Here is a 10825-nt window from a genome sequence, read left to right as displayed (position 1 = left end):
AAACCTGGGAAAGATCACGGATCTTGGAGCATCTTGCTTTACCTATGGCTGGATAGAACAGCAAGTCCTATCTATTTATTCTATCTGCCTTTCCTGAGAAAGCAAAACATGTTACATGGAAGTGCTGCAGGGTGTGTGTGTCTCATGTCCCACCGAAGAATTTCAAGGACTTTTCTATCATAGTATCAGCTTGGACCCTTAAGTATTCCCAAGTGCTATGCACAAAGCCCGACTGATGATTAGCCCAGCTGCCTGTTCCTGCTGATTACCTCCATGTCCGGCTCGCCTCAGCCTGCTCACAGGCGAGGGGCTGTGCTTATGGGCAAGTGGTCTTAGGGTTTTCACTGCTGTGATGAAACCCCACAGCCAAGAGCAACTTGGGGAGGGAAGGGTTTATTTGGCTGACACTTCCACATAACTGTTCATCATCTAAGGAAGTCAGGACAGGAACTCAAGCAGGGCAGGAACCTGGAGGCAGGAGCTGAGGCAGAAGCTATGGAGGGATGCTGCTTACTGGTTTGCTCCTCATGGCTTGCTCAGCCTGCTTTCTTATAGAACCAAGGACCACCAGCCCAGAGATGGTACCACCCACAATGGACCAGACCCTCCCACATCGATCACTAATTGAGAAAATCCTCTACAGGCAACCTGATCTTGTGAATAAACTTTCTTAGTTGAGGTTCTCACCTCCTAAATGACTATAGGTTGTGTCAAGTTTTGACATAAAACTAGCCATCAGAGCAAGACTTGGGATTTTCTTTATCGGTTAGCGTGACAATATTTATTTATTTTTTTCCTCAGGGCCGAGTTCTTTGTACAGCTTTGAAGGAAGCTAAATGAGAGATGACACTTCCTATAGGTTATGTTGGGTTCCGTATGCGGAGAAGCCATTAAGGATGAGCAGGAAAGCTGCCACAACCCTAGGCTCAGGGTATTCTACAGGCAAAAGAAGCCTGGTCAGTCCAGAGATTGCCAGAGATACATGAAAGCCGTGAGTGCTTAATCGTCAGAGGTGCTGTGCTAAAAGACTTTCTGGTGTTTTCTTAGCTCATCTGCATAACATCTCTGTGAAATAGAGTATCATCATCCATGGAAAGGTGTAGAGAAGTCGGGAAACTACATGTGTAGCGTGCCTGTCTGCTAGAAACTAACTACATGTGTAGCGTAGCGTGCCTGTCTGCTAGAAACTAACTACATGTGGAGCGTAGCGTGCCTGTCTGCTAGAAACTAACTACATGTGGAGCGGGCCTGTCTGCCTCCACAGCCTCTTTGAGCTCTAAAAGGTTCAAATCTTAATCTTGAAAAATTTTTTTTTACTTTCTTTTGGCATCGAGCTTATTGAAGAGACCATGGAGCCCATTGTCCCATGAATGTTGCATATGTGGGGTCTGACTAGTGTCATTACCCATCTCTGCAGCCCCTGAGGGTTCTGTAGACTCCGAGTTTAGGCAAAGGTTCCTTGATGTGTGTTTGAGTTATGAACACTGCTTCCTGCTGTCGCTGTCCTTACATGGCTCTGTTGCATGCGAAGCTGGATGCTGGAAGCTGGTTGGTCAGCAGGCTGACCCTGCCACTATGCAGTCTGTGAGTAGATTCTTCCCAAGTTTTCTCTTAAGCATACATGTCTGAACATCAGCCTTTCAAATCAGGTGGGGCCTCTGCCAGCATCATCAGGATGCGGAGCCTGAATGAAGACTACCATTTCTTCACAAAGAAATGAAGAAGTACAGGTTAGATTTGTCCCCTTCCCATGCTTCAAGATCAGCCATGCAGGGGAATGTTGGGATAACTGCAAGGCTCTAGCAGACTACAGAGTTTGGGTGGCTAGGAAGCTAAAACAGGAGATTTTGGCACAGATCTGGCACAGAGCCTCTCTCTCCTCTCTTCACAGACTACCAACTGAAAGAACGTACCCTCTTTCCCTGAGTTTACCTAGACTCTTTCCAGATAGCATGAGCTCCTGCTTTCTGCCAAGCTCCACAGGTCCAGAGAAGCCACCAGCTTCTGCATGTAGTTACGTGAGACAGGTGCAATCAGATCTGGCTGAGTCCATCCATAGACAGCAAACCGTGAATATGATGACATCACTTCCGCTCTGATGTCCTACACTCTCTACTTAACTTGGTAAACTATGACACTCAAGTGTGTCCCTGGAACTGTGCAGGGACAGCTCAGGGCTGAGGGCTATAGCTGACCCTCCCCTACAAGGGCCCTAAAGAAGGATGCTCTGGACGGCCTTGGCATTTTCATTGCACCACTTCTACATTTTCTTGTTATCTGGGTCCCTCCATTCTAATGCACGGATGCAGCCAATAATAACTGTGGTTTGTGGCTTGCTGGAGAGATGGCTCAGAGGCTAAGAGCACTGGCTCTTCTTCCAAAGGTCCTGAGTTCAATTCCGAGCAACCACATGGTGGCTCACAACCATCTGTAATTAGATCTGGTGCCCTCTTTTGGCCTGCTGGCTCACATGCAGGCAGAATACTGTATAAATAGTGCATAAATAAATCTTTTTTAGTTTTGGGTGACTGTTCAGGTAGCAAACTGTCTCTGTCAGTTTTTTCACTTTGGAAGCTGCTAACCTGCACTTCCTGTTTACTCAGGTAATTAATTTTATTCCTTCTCAAGTCTCTGATAAAGTCAAAGACCAGGTAGTTTATTTTACAATTAAATTTAGTTGTTTAGGAGTAAGATGTTTTTAGGTATAGATAGATGTTTTAAGTTGATAGGGATGATGAGATATGATAGATATTGATTTACATTTAGAATTTTAGACCCATCAAGATAGGAAAGATGTTTTCTTCAAGGTTGCCAAATACAAATAGCCAAATCACTATGTATGTAACATTAATATAATTCCTGATTGTTTTGTGGTTCTTCTTGCTCTATGTAGTTTATTTTTACATATGTGCAACAGTATATATATATTATATTATATTATATATATATTATATTATATATATTAATAATCCAGGGGGAAAAGTTGTGGTTTGCCTGAGCATGAAGCACAGGTACCTGTAGCGTGTAAGTGCTGGGCCAGCGTGTGGAAGGAACTGTTATTAGCTCTCCTCTGTGACCCCCAGATTTTGATGGCTGTGTGAAGAACACGTGGAAGTATATGTAAGAAAGAAAAGTGATTGACTAGACTTTTGCTCTGATCCTTTGGTCTTATTTTGCTCCCAGATGGCAGCCTAGGTTATGCATAAGAGGAACATGTTTCAGAGGATTTTGAGGTTAGCTGAGTTTTCAGTGTGAAGAGTGGCCACTGACATAGCACGCGTTGCCGGGTGCAGGACACAGCCCTAGGCAGGAAGACCATGAAGATCAAAAGTAGAGGAAGCAGCCACCTGGAAACACGAGTGTTCCCAGGCTAGATGGCAGGTAGACAGGGCTGGGGCACAGATAGCACTGAGGAGAGAAAAAGGCAAGCCTTAATTTGGGAGAACTTTAGAGCTAGCATTTTCTTTTTTAAAAAAATTATTCACTTTGCACCCCAAGTGTATCCTCCTTCCTCCTCTCCTCCTAGTCTCACCCTCTCTCCCCAGTCCTCTCTCCCTTATTCCTCAGAAAAGGGGAGCCCCCCTCTACTCACCCTCCCCAGTTCCTCAAGTCCCATAAGGACCGAGTTTGTTCTCTTCCCCTGTGGCCTGGCAAGGCAGTCCTGTCAGGGGGAAGTGATGGAAAAAGCAAGCAACAGAGTCCATGTCAGAGACAGCCCCTGTTCTCCGTATTAGTGGACCCACATGAAGCCTGAGCTGCCCATCGGCTACATCTGTGTAGGGGGGGTTAGGTCCAGTCCATGCATGGTCCTTGGTTGGTGCTTCAGATTCCACAGGCTCCTCTGGGCCCTGGTTAGTTGGCTCTGTTGATCTTCTTGTGGCACTCTTGTCACCTCTAGGTCCTTTCTTCCAGTTTTCCACTCGACTCTCTATGGTTCGCTCAATGTTTGACTTTGAGTCTCAGCATCTGTTTTGAACCACTGCTGGGTAGAGCCTCTCAGAGGAAAATTCTGCTAGGCTCCTTTCTGCAAGCACAGTGAATATTGTTAACAGTGTCAGGGGTTGTCTCTCATGCATTGGGTGGGTCTTAGGTTGGGCATTGGTTGGATCTTCCCTCAATCTCTGATCTTTGTGTTCTATCTTTATCCCTGCATGTCCTGTAGGCAGGGTAAGTTTTGGATCAAAGCTTTTGTGAGTGGGTTGGTGTTCTCCTCCCTCTCCGTGGCCCAGGTTACTAGGAGTCTCAGCTATAAAACCCCTCATATCCTCCCAGAGGTTATTCTGACTTAGGTCTCCAGCTTGTTACAGAGGTGGCCCCAGCCACAGTTTCTCTTTTCTCCCACCTTAGCTCTCCCCAGGTCTGATCTCCACCCTTATTTCTCTCAGCTCTCCCTCTTCTTCTACCTTCACTAAGTCTTGTCTATTCTATTTCCTCTTCTGAAAGATAGATCTCATTCTCCCTTGGATCCTCCTTGTTACTTATCTTCTTGAGTCTGTGGATTGAAGTATGATTATTCTGTACTATATAGCTAAAATCCGCTTATAAGTGAGTACATATCATGTGTGTCTTTTTGGGCCTGGGCTACCTTACACAAGATGATCATTTCTAGTTCCATCCATTTGCCTAAAAATTTCATGGTCTCCTTAGAACATTTATTATTATTATTTTTGATTTTTTTATTTCTTTGTTGTCATGACCCCTCCAGTGGAGTCTGTGTGACAAACATTACCACAGAACCAGAGTCTACAACCCCTATCCAAGGGAGAACCTGAGCCTACAACTCCTATCCAGGAGTAACTGATTACAGCTTTTCCTTTTTCTCATTGTTTTGGAACATCCTGACTGTTTTCTTTTTCTGCTTTCTTATCAAGAACTTTTCAGATGTAACTGTGTTGCTAGGAGACCCATAACTTGAAACTGCAGCCAAGGGTCATTCAGGCAAGTTTACCACTAAGTTTCATTTCACTTGTTAGTAAAAACATGGCTAAGAATTAATCATAGTTCATATTATGATTTACAAATAAAATGTTTAAGAACGCTCCAGATAGTGACAGGAGAGCTAAGGAAAAAAACTGTCTTGACTCACAGATGTTTGGCATGATGAGAGAACATTGGCCTTTGATAAAGAAGGCATATGTACTGATACCAATCTAATGACTTATGAATGATTATTCAAGACTGATGACAACATCAACATTACTCTGCATCCTGTATTTTGAATTGTTTGAAAAAAAAATTCACTACAAAAAAACACCCCCTGTTTCAAAACTGTATAAAAACCATTATGTAAATATACCAGTTTTTTCCTATCCATTCTTTGATTGAGGGACATCTAGGCTGTTTCCAGATTCTGTCTGTTAAGCACTTAAAGAAATGCTCAATGTCCTTAGTAATCAGGGAAGTGCAAAGCAAAACAACTCCAAGATTCCATTGTATACATATCAGAATGGCTAAAATAAAAAACTCAAGTGACAGCACATGCTGGTGAGGATGTGGAGAAAGGGGAACACTCCTCCGTTGCTGGTGGGAGTGCAAACTTGTACAATCACTTTGGAAATCAATCTGGCACTTTCTCAGAAAACTGGGACTAGCTCTACCTCAACACCCAGCTATACCGCTCCTGGGCATATACCCAAAAGATGCTCCACCATACGACAGGGACATTTGCTCAGCTATGTTCATAGCTTTATTTGTAATAGCCAGAATGTGGAAACAATCTAGATGTCCCTCAACTGACGAATGGATAAAGAACTAGCATTTTCAAACGTTTTAGACAATTGCCATTCCACTTCAAAGCATGTACGCATCTGTAAACTCAACTTTCACGTTTAAAAATATCCATGACAAGCCAGGTGTGGTGGCGCGCACCTTTAATCCCAGCACTCGGGAGGCAGAGGCAGGCGGATAGCTGTGAGTTCGAGGCCAGCCTGGTCTACAAAGCAAGTCCAGGACAGCCAAGGCTACATAGAGAAACCCTGTCTCGAAAAACCAAAAAAAAAAAAAAAAAAAAAAAAAAAAAAATCCATGACAGAAGTGATTCTCATGTGATTCTGGTTATCGAAAACTACGACAACAGCAGATAACATCCGGCATATAGACCTCCAACGATGTGCGGTGTTCTACGTAAGTTTTAGGCCCACGGGATGCTCGCTTTCCACTGCTCTGTGTGACAAACTGAGAAAAGCAACTTAAAAGGAGGAAGGGTTGACCTGGCTCGGAATTTCAGAGGTCTGAGTTGAAGCTATTGCTCGAGACTTGTGAGAAGGGACCAGCCCATTCAGGAAGAGAGCTGTTTACTTTGTGGAAGGGCTGGGAGGGGGCCACCTTCTAACATTGTCTTCAAGGAGCAAACCTCCAATGGCCTCAATCCTTAAGATTCTCACTGCTTCCCAACTGTGCCACTAAGCCTTCACCATGTAGCCTATGGGGGACATTTAAGATCCAGCAATAACAGGTGCTTCTGTTTAATTTCTATGATAGTGATAGGACAGCAAGCCTGCCATTATCCTCACCTTAACAGCTGAGCAGTGAAAGCTGAGAGGGATTAAGTCTCTTGGCAAAATACATGCCACATGCCAGGAGGAATGTGGCATCTCCCTCCTCAGAAAACAGGTACATGACGTCCCATGCCGAGTTTGACCTGTATTTCCCCCCAGATGCTCAGTGCATATTTCATTACCCCCTGTCCTATCCGCTGACCTGCAGAAATGGACACCTATTTAACTAGTGGCCTCCTTGCTCAGAAGGTGAAAGAAAGTGTCAGTGCATCCCACAGGTGTTGTGTGACTTTTTTTTTTAATGTGTCAAAATAAAAAATATGGAATGCTTCACAAATTTGCCTGTGTGACTTCTAGATGTTTCTGTGTGCGATAGCCCAGCCTCCTGGGAAGCCAGCTTAGTCTGAAATTCTTGTGTCATGTTTCGGAACACCCACAGTGAACCGGCTATGACGAAGATACAATGTATCAATAATGCGGCAACCAGGAAACTGGGTGAAACACCTTGTTAGAACCAGAGAGACAACCAGCCACGGACCCCCAACCCCCTCATGTTAAGTAATATTTGTTTTAGCCCAATTTTAATAGAACACAAGAGCTTAGAGCAAGCCCTGGGATGAACTCGACCTTTGGGCGCTGAGGTCCCTCCTCATCCTCGGAAAGGTCTCATTCTGTACCATTTCATCTCTGATTTTCTCCGAGAAAACAGTAGCTTTTTTTTTAAAATAGAGAAGTTATAAACAGGGTGAGTAGTACAGCATTGTACTAGTACAGGAATGAAGGAACCCTGGCACCAGGAAGACTGTGTTCTTGAGCTACGTTTTTTTGTTTTGTTTTGTTTTTCTGTTCTAGCACAAGAAGTTACTCATTTTTCTCACCTCTTGCCCACACAAAGCATTGTGTTATGCATGTCAAGTGACCTGAGTTAGAGGCCGTGCCTGATGGAGGGCTTGGATTCAGGAGCTGTCTGATTTAAATCCAAGGGCTACCACTGCTTTCTGGCTCTGTGACTCTGCGCTTCTGGGGGGGCGGGGCACTAGAGACCAATACCAGCAGTGCGCCTCAGGGCTACTATGAAGGTTAAGTCAGTTAAGCTGTGTGGTGTAGTTAGAGAAAAGACAATCACGGGGGATGCGTATAAGTTCGTTAGCAGTAGTGTAAGGAATAAAACCCACAGATCTGCTAAGCAGGCAGCTTTGACACCTTAAGGATGAGGAGCTTAAGACGAGGCCTGGATTTAACCATGCTCTTACCTGTAGTTTCCCCTTGGCCTTCCGATCTCAGGTCGTCTACGAAGTTTTCGTTTCACCTTTCTGTATTAGCGTTCCTCATCGCTGTGACCTGACATGAAAGCCACTTGCAGGAGGAAGAAGGGTTTGTTTTTGGTCGCGGGTTGAGGGCTGCCGTCCTTCATGGCAGGAGAACCATGGCAGTGAGTACTCAGGGTAGTGGCCAGGCCCAGTCCAGAGTGAGGAAGCAGGGTGAGTGGTGCTGTGCCCACTTTCTCCTCTTTATTCAGGAGTGTGGCTGGGAGATGCCCACACTCAGGGTGGGCCTTCCTGCCTCCATTGAATCTCTGGAAATGCCACAGACACACAGTCTTGTCCAAAGGTGTGTTTCCTAGGTGATTCCAAATCCAATCAGGTTACTAGTGAAGACCCACCATCAATCACACCAGCTGTCCTCAAAGGGCCAGTGACCGGTGGCAGAGAGCACCCCACTCATCTCCCACCAACCCCCTCCCTCCCCGGTGCCTTTCTCACTAGTGCTCAGCTGGCATCTCTGTCATAAAGATCAGTGTTGGCCTCTGCTCAAATCTGCTTGCACATATTTGGTTTCTCTATGATGGGGTATCTTTTCAGAATTCAACATGTCAAAGGATAAGGACTGTTGGAGGTTGGTCTGATGTATTTTGATGCTAATTACCGCTTGCTATCTCTGTCCCACCTGTCCGTTGCCTAAAAGCCTAACCTGTTTGACCAATAAAAAGGCCATCTCACATGGGCAGGGCAAATGGGATAGGCATGGCTAAGGTTCCAGGGCTTAGGGAGACAGAGAGAATCTTGGGAGGAGAGAGACCAGAGGAGAGGAGAGGAAGGAGGAGGCTGCTTCATGGGTTAGGTGGAGGAGAAGCACATGGCCGAAGTGGATGGGGGATTTGGCCCAGATGAAGAACATTAGCAAATATATGGTATTATGGATCGGGGTAGCTTGATAGAAATTATTAGAAGCAGATGGCATGGGATTGGACAGGTCTTCCATACCTGACCCACTATGGGAAGTAGTCTAGGAGATTAATATTTGCCCTGTCCCAGGTTAACTAAGGCTATTTTAAAATATAACAGGTATCTGTGTCTTGATTGATTGCTAGTGGGTTAGAAAATACTGTCATAATAGTAATTATAAGCCTGATAATAAACATTATTAGGTCACATTGATAAATTAACCGCAACAAAGCACCCATCTTTATCAGGCAGATTTTTATTCTCTAGAACCCTTCTATGCTTGGCCCTTCAAACACAGGATCAGGTCCATGTGGTTTATAACCTTGTGGCCTTTTCTCTCACTCTTCCTTTTGATGTTGTTAGTGGGGTCTGTTCTATTTTAGTCATTGAGAACTGTATTGTTCATTCCCCCTTTGTGGCCTTGTATTGTCTCAATATGCAAACACATACTTGATTATTATCCTTAGCATGACATTAAGTTTTTTCTCTTTCTTTCTTTCTATCTTTCTTTCTATCTTTCTTTCTTTCTTCCTGTTTGTTTCTTTTTCTTTTCTTAGTTTTAAGCAAAGTTACACTTTTTTGGGGGGGTTTTTGAGACAGGGTTTCTCTGTGTAGCCCTGGCTGTCCTGGACTCTCTGTGTAGACCAGGCTGGCCTCGAACTCACAGCGATCCTCCTGCCTCTGTCTCCCAAGTTCTGGGATTAAAGGGGTGTGCCACCATGCCTGGCTTGCATATATATATACTCAGCTGTGACTGCTTTATAGGACATAAACCAAGAATGACTTTATAGGCCACAGAGCATTCTTGTTGAACAGTTTACATTGCTTTTATGTAAGCTGTCACGTCTCAGTGCAGAGCTAGACTTGAGGCATACTTGCAGAGAAGGAAGCTGTTAGGAGGTCCAGCTGCAGCAATGACTCATCATAAGCCAATTTTGCCCAGTATCTCCCTGTTGAAATCCCCTCCAACTTCTGTACTTCTCTTCTCTTCCAGGACACCGATAGAAAATCTGTTAGTTCTTTAATTTGTATTTCCATGTCCGTAGATGTTTTGCCTGCATGAATATCTGTGCGTCACGTGTGTGTCTGATGCCTGACAACATTAGGTTTTCTGGGACTGGAGCTACAGGCCCTCATGTGGGTTCTGGGAATTGAACTTGGGTCCACTGAAGAGCAGCCAGTGATCTTAACTGCTGAATCATCTCTTCAGTTACAACTCATCAGTTCTTTTCTTAAAAAAAAAAAAAAAAATTATTTATTACGTTTACAGCATTCTGCCTGCTTGCCAGCAGAGGGCACCAGATCTCATTACAGATGGTTGTCCCCACCATGTGGTGGCTGGGAATTGAACTCATGACCTCTGGAAGAGCGGTCAGTACTCTCCAGCCCCCAACGCATCAGTTCTCGACCACTGCTCCAACATGGACTTGCTGGATTCAGCCTCCCCTTGTCCTTTCCCCTAGTGTTCTGATGTTATGGATCTGTGTACTGTCCAGATCCCAGAGCATCTAAAGCAAACCTTTATGGTTTCCGATCCTGGACTCAGCCATTCTCTAGCCCAGTGGCTGCCCAACCTTCCACATCGTTATTTTACATTGCTACACAGTTTTAATTGTTTCCTATTTCTAAACAGATTATTTTTTCCTTTGATATTATCAAATTCTAGGCCTCTATTCTACTATGCTTTCTAAGCAATCAACCCTGTAGCATTTACCTCCTCTAACTTGGTTGAATAGACTCTAATAGAGTTTATTCCCACGTCTACACAGCCAGCTTTCACCTTCTCTATGCTCCATTAATGCTCTTCTGATCGTCCTTGTAACATCTCCATTTGGTTGTTTCCCATCATTTTAGTTTCAATATGTTTAAACCCAACAGAACCATCTGTTAGTGATCCCACCCCATCTGTTTCTTTCCCCATTTCCTTACCTCTGTAAATGATAACACATTTCCCTAATAACACAGCTAGAAATCTTGGCACTATGTCTTAATTCTTCATTTATTTTTTCACTTATACACAATCTATCACTGAGTCTAAATAAAGTTTCCTCTTTGAAAATATCATTTCATCCTCGATAAGTATGAATTACATTTAGAAAATAT

This window comes from Acomys minous, assembly GCF_964271855.1.
Source record: "Acomys minous genome assembly, chromosome: 18".
Classification (NCBI taxonomy): domain Eukaryota; kingdom Metazoa; phylum Chordata; class Mammalia; order Rodentia; family Muridae; genus Acomys; species Acomys minous.
The sequence above is the reverse complement of the archived record's forward strand: the minus strand, read 5'-3'. Positions refer to the sequence as shown.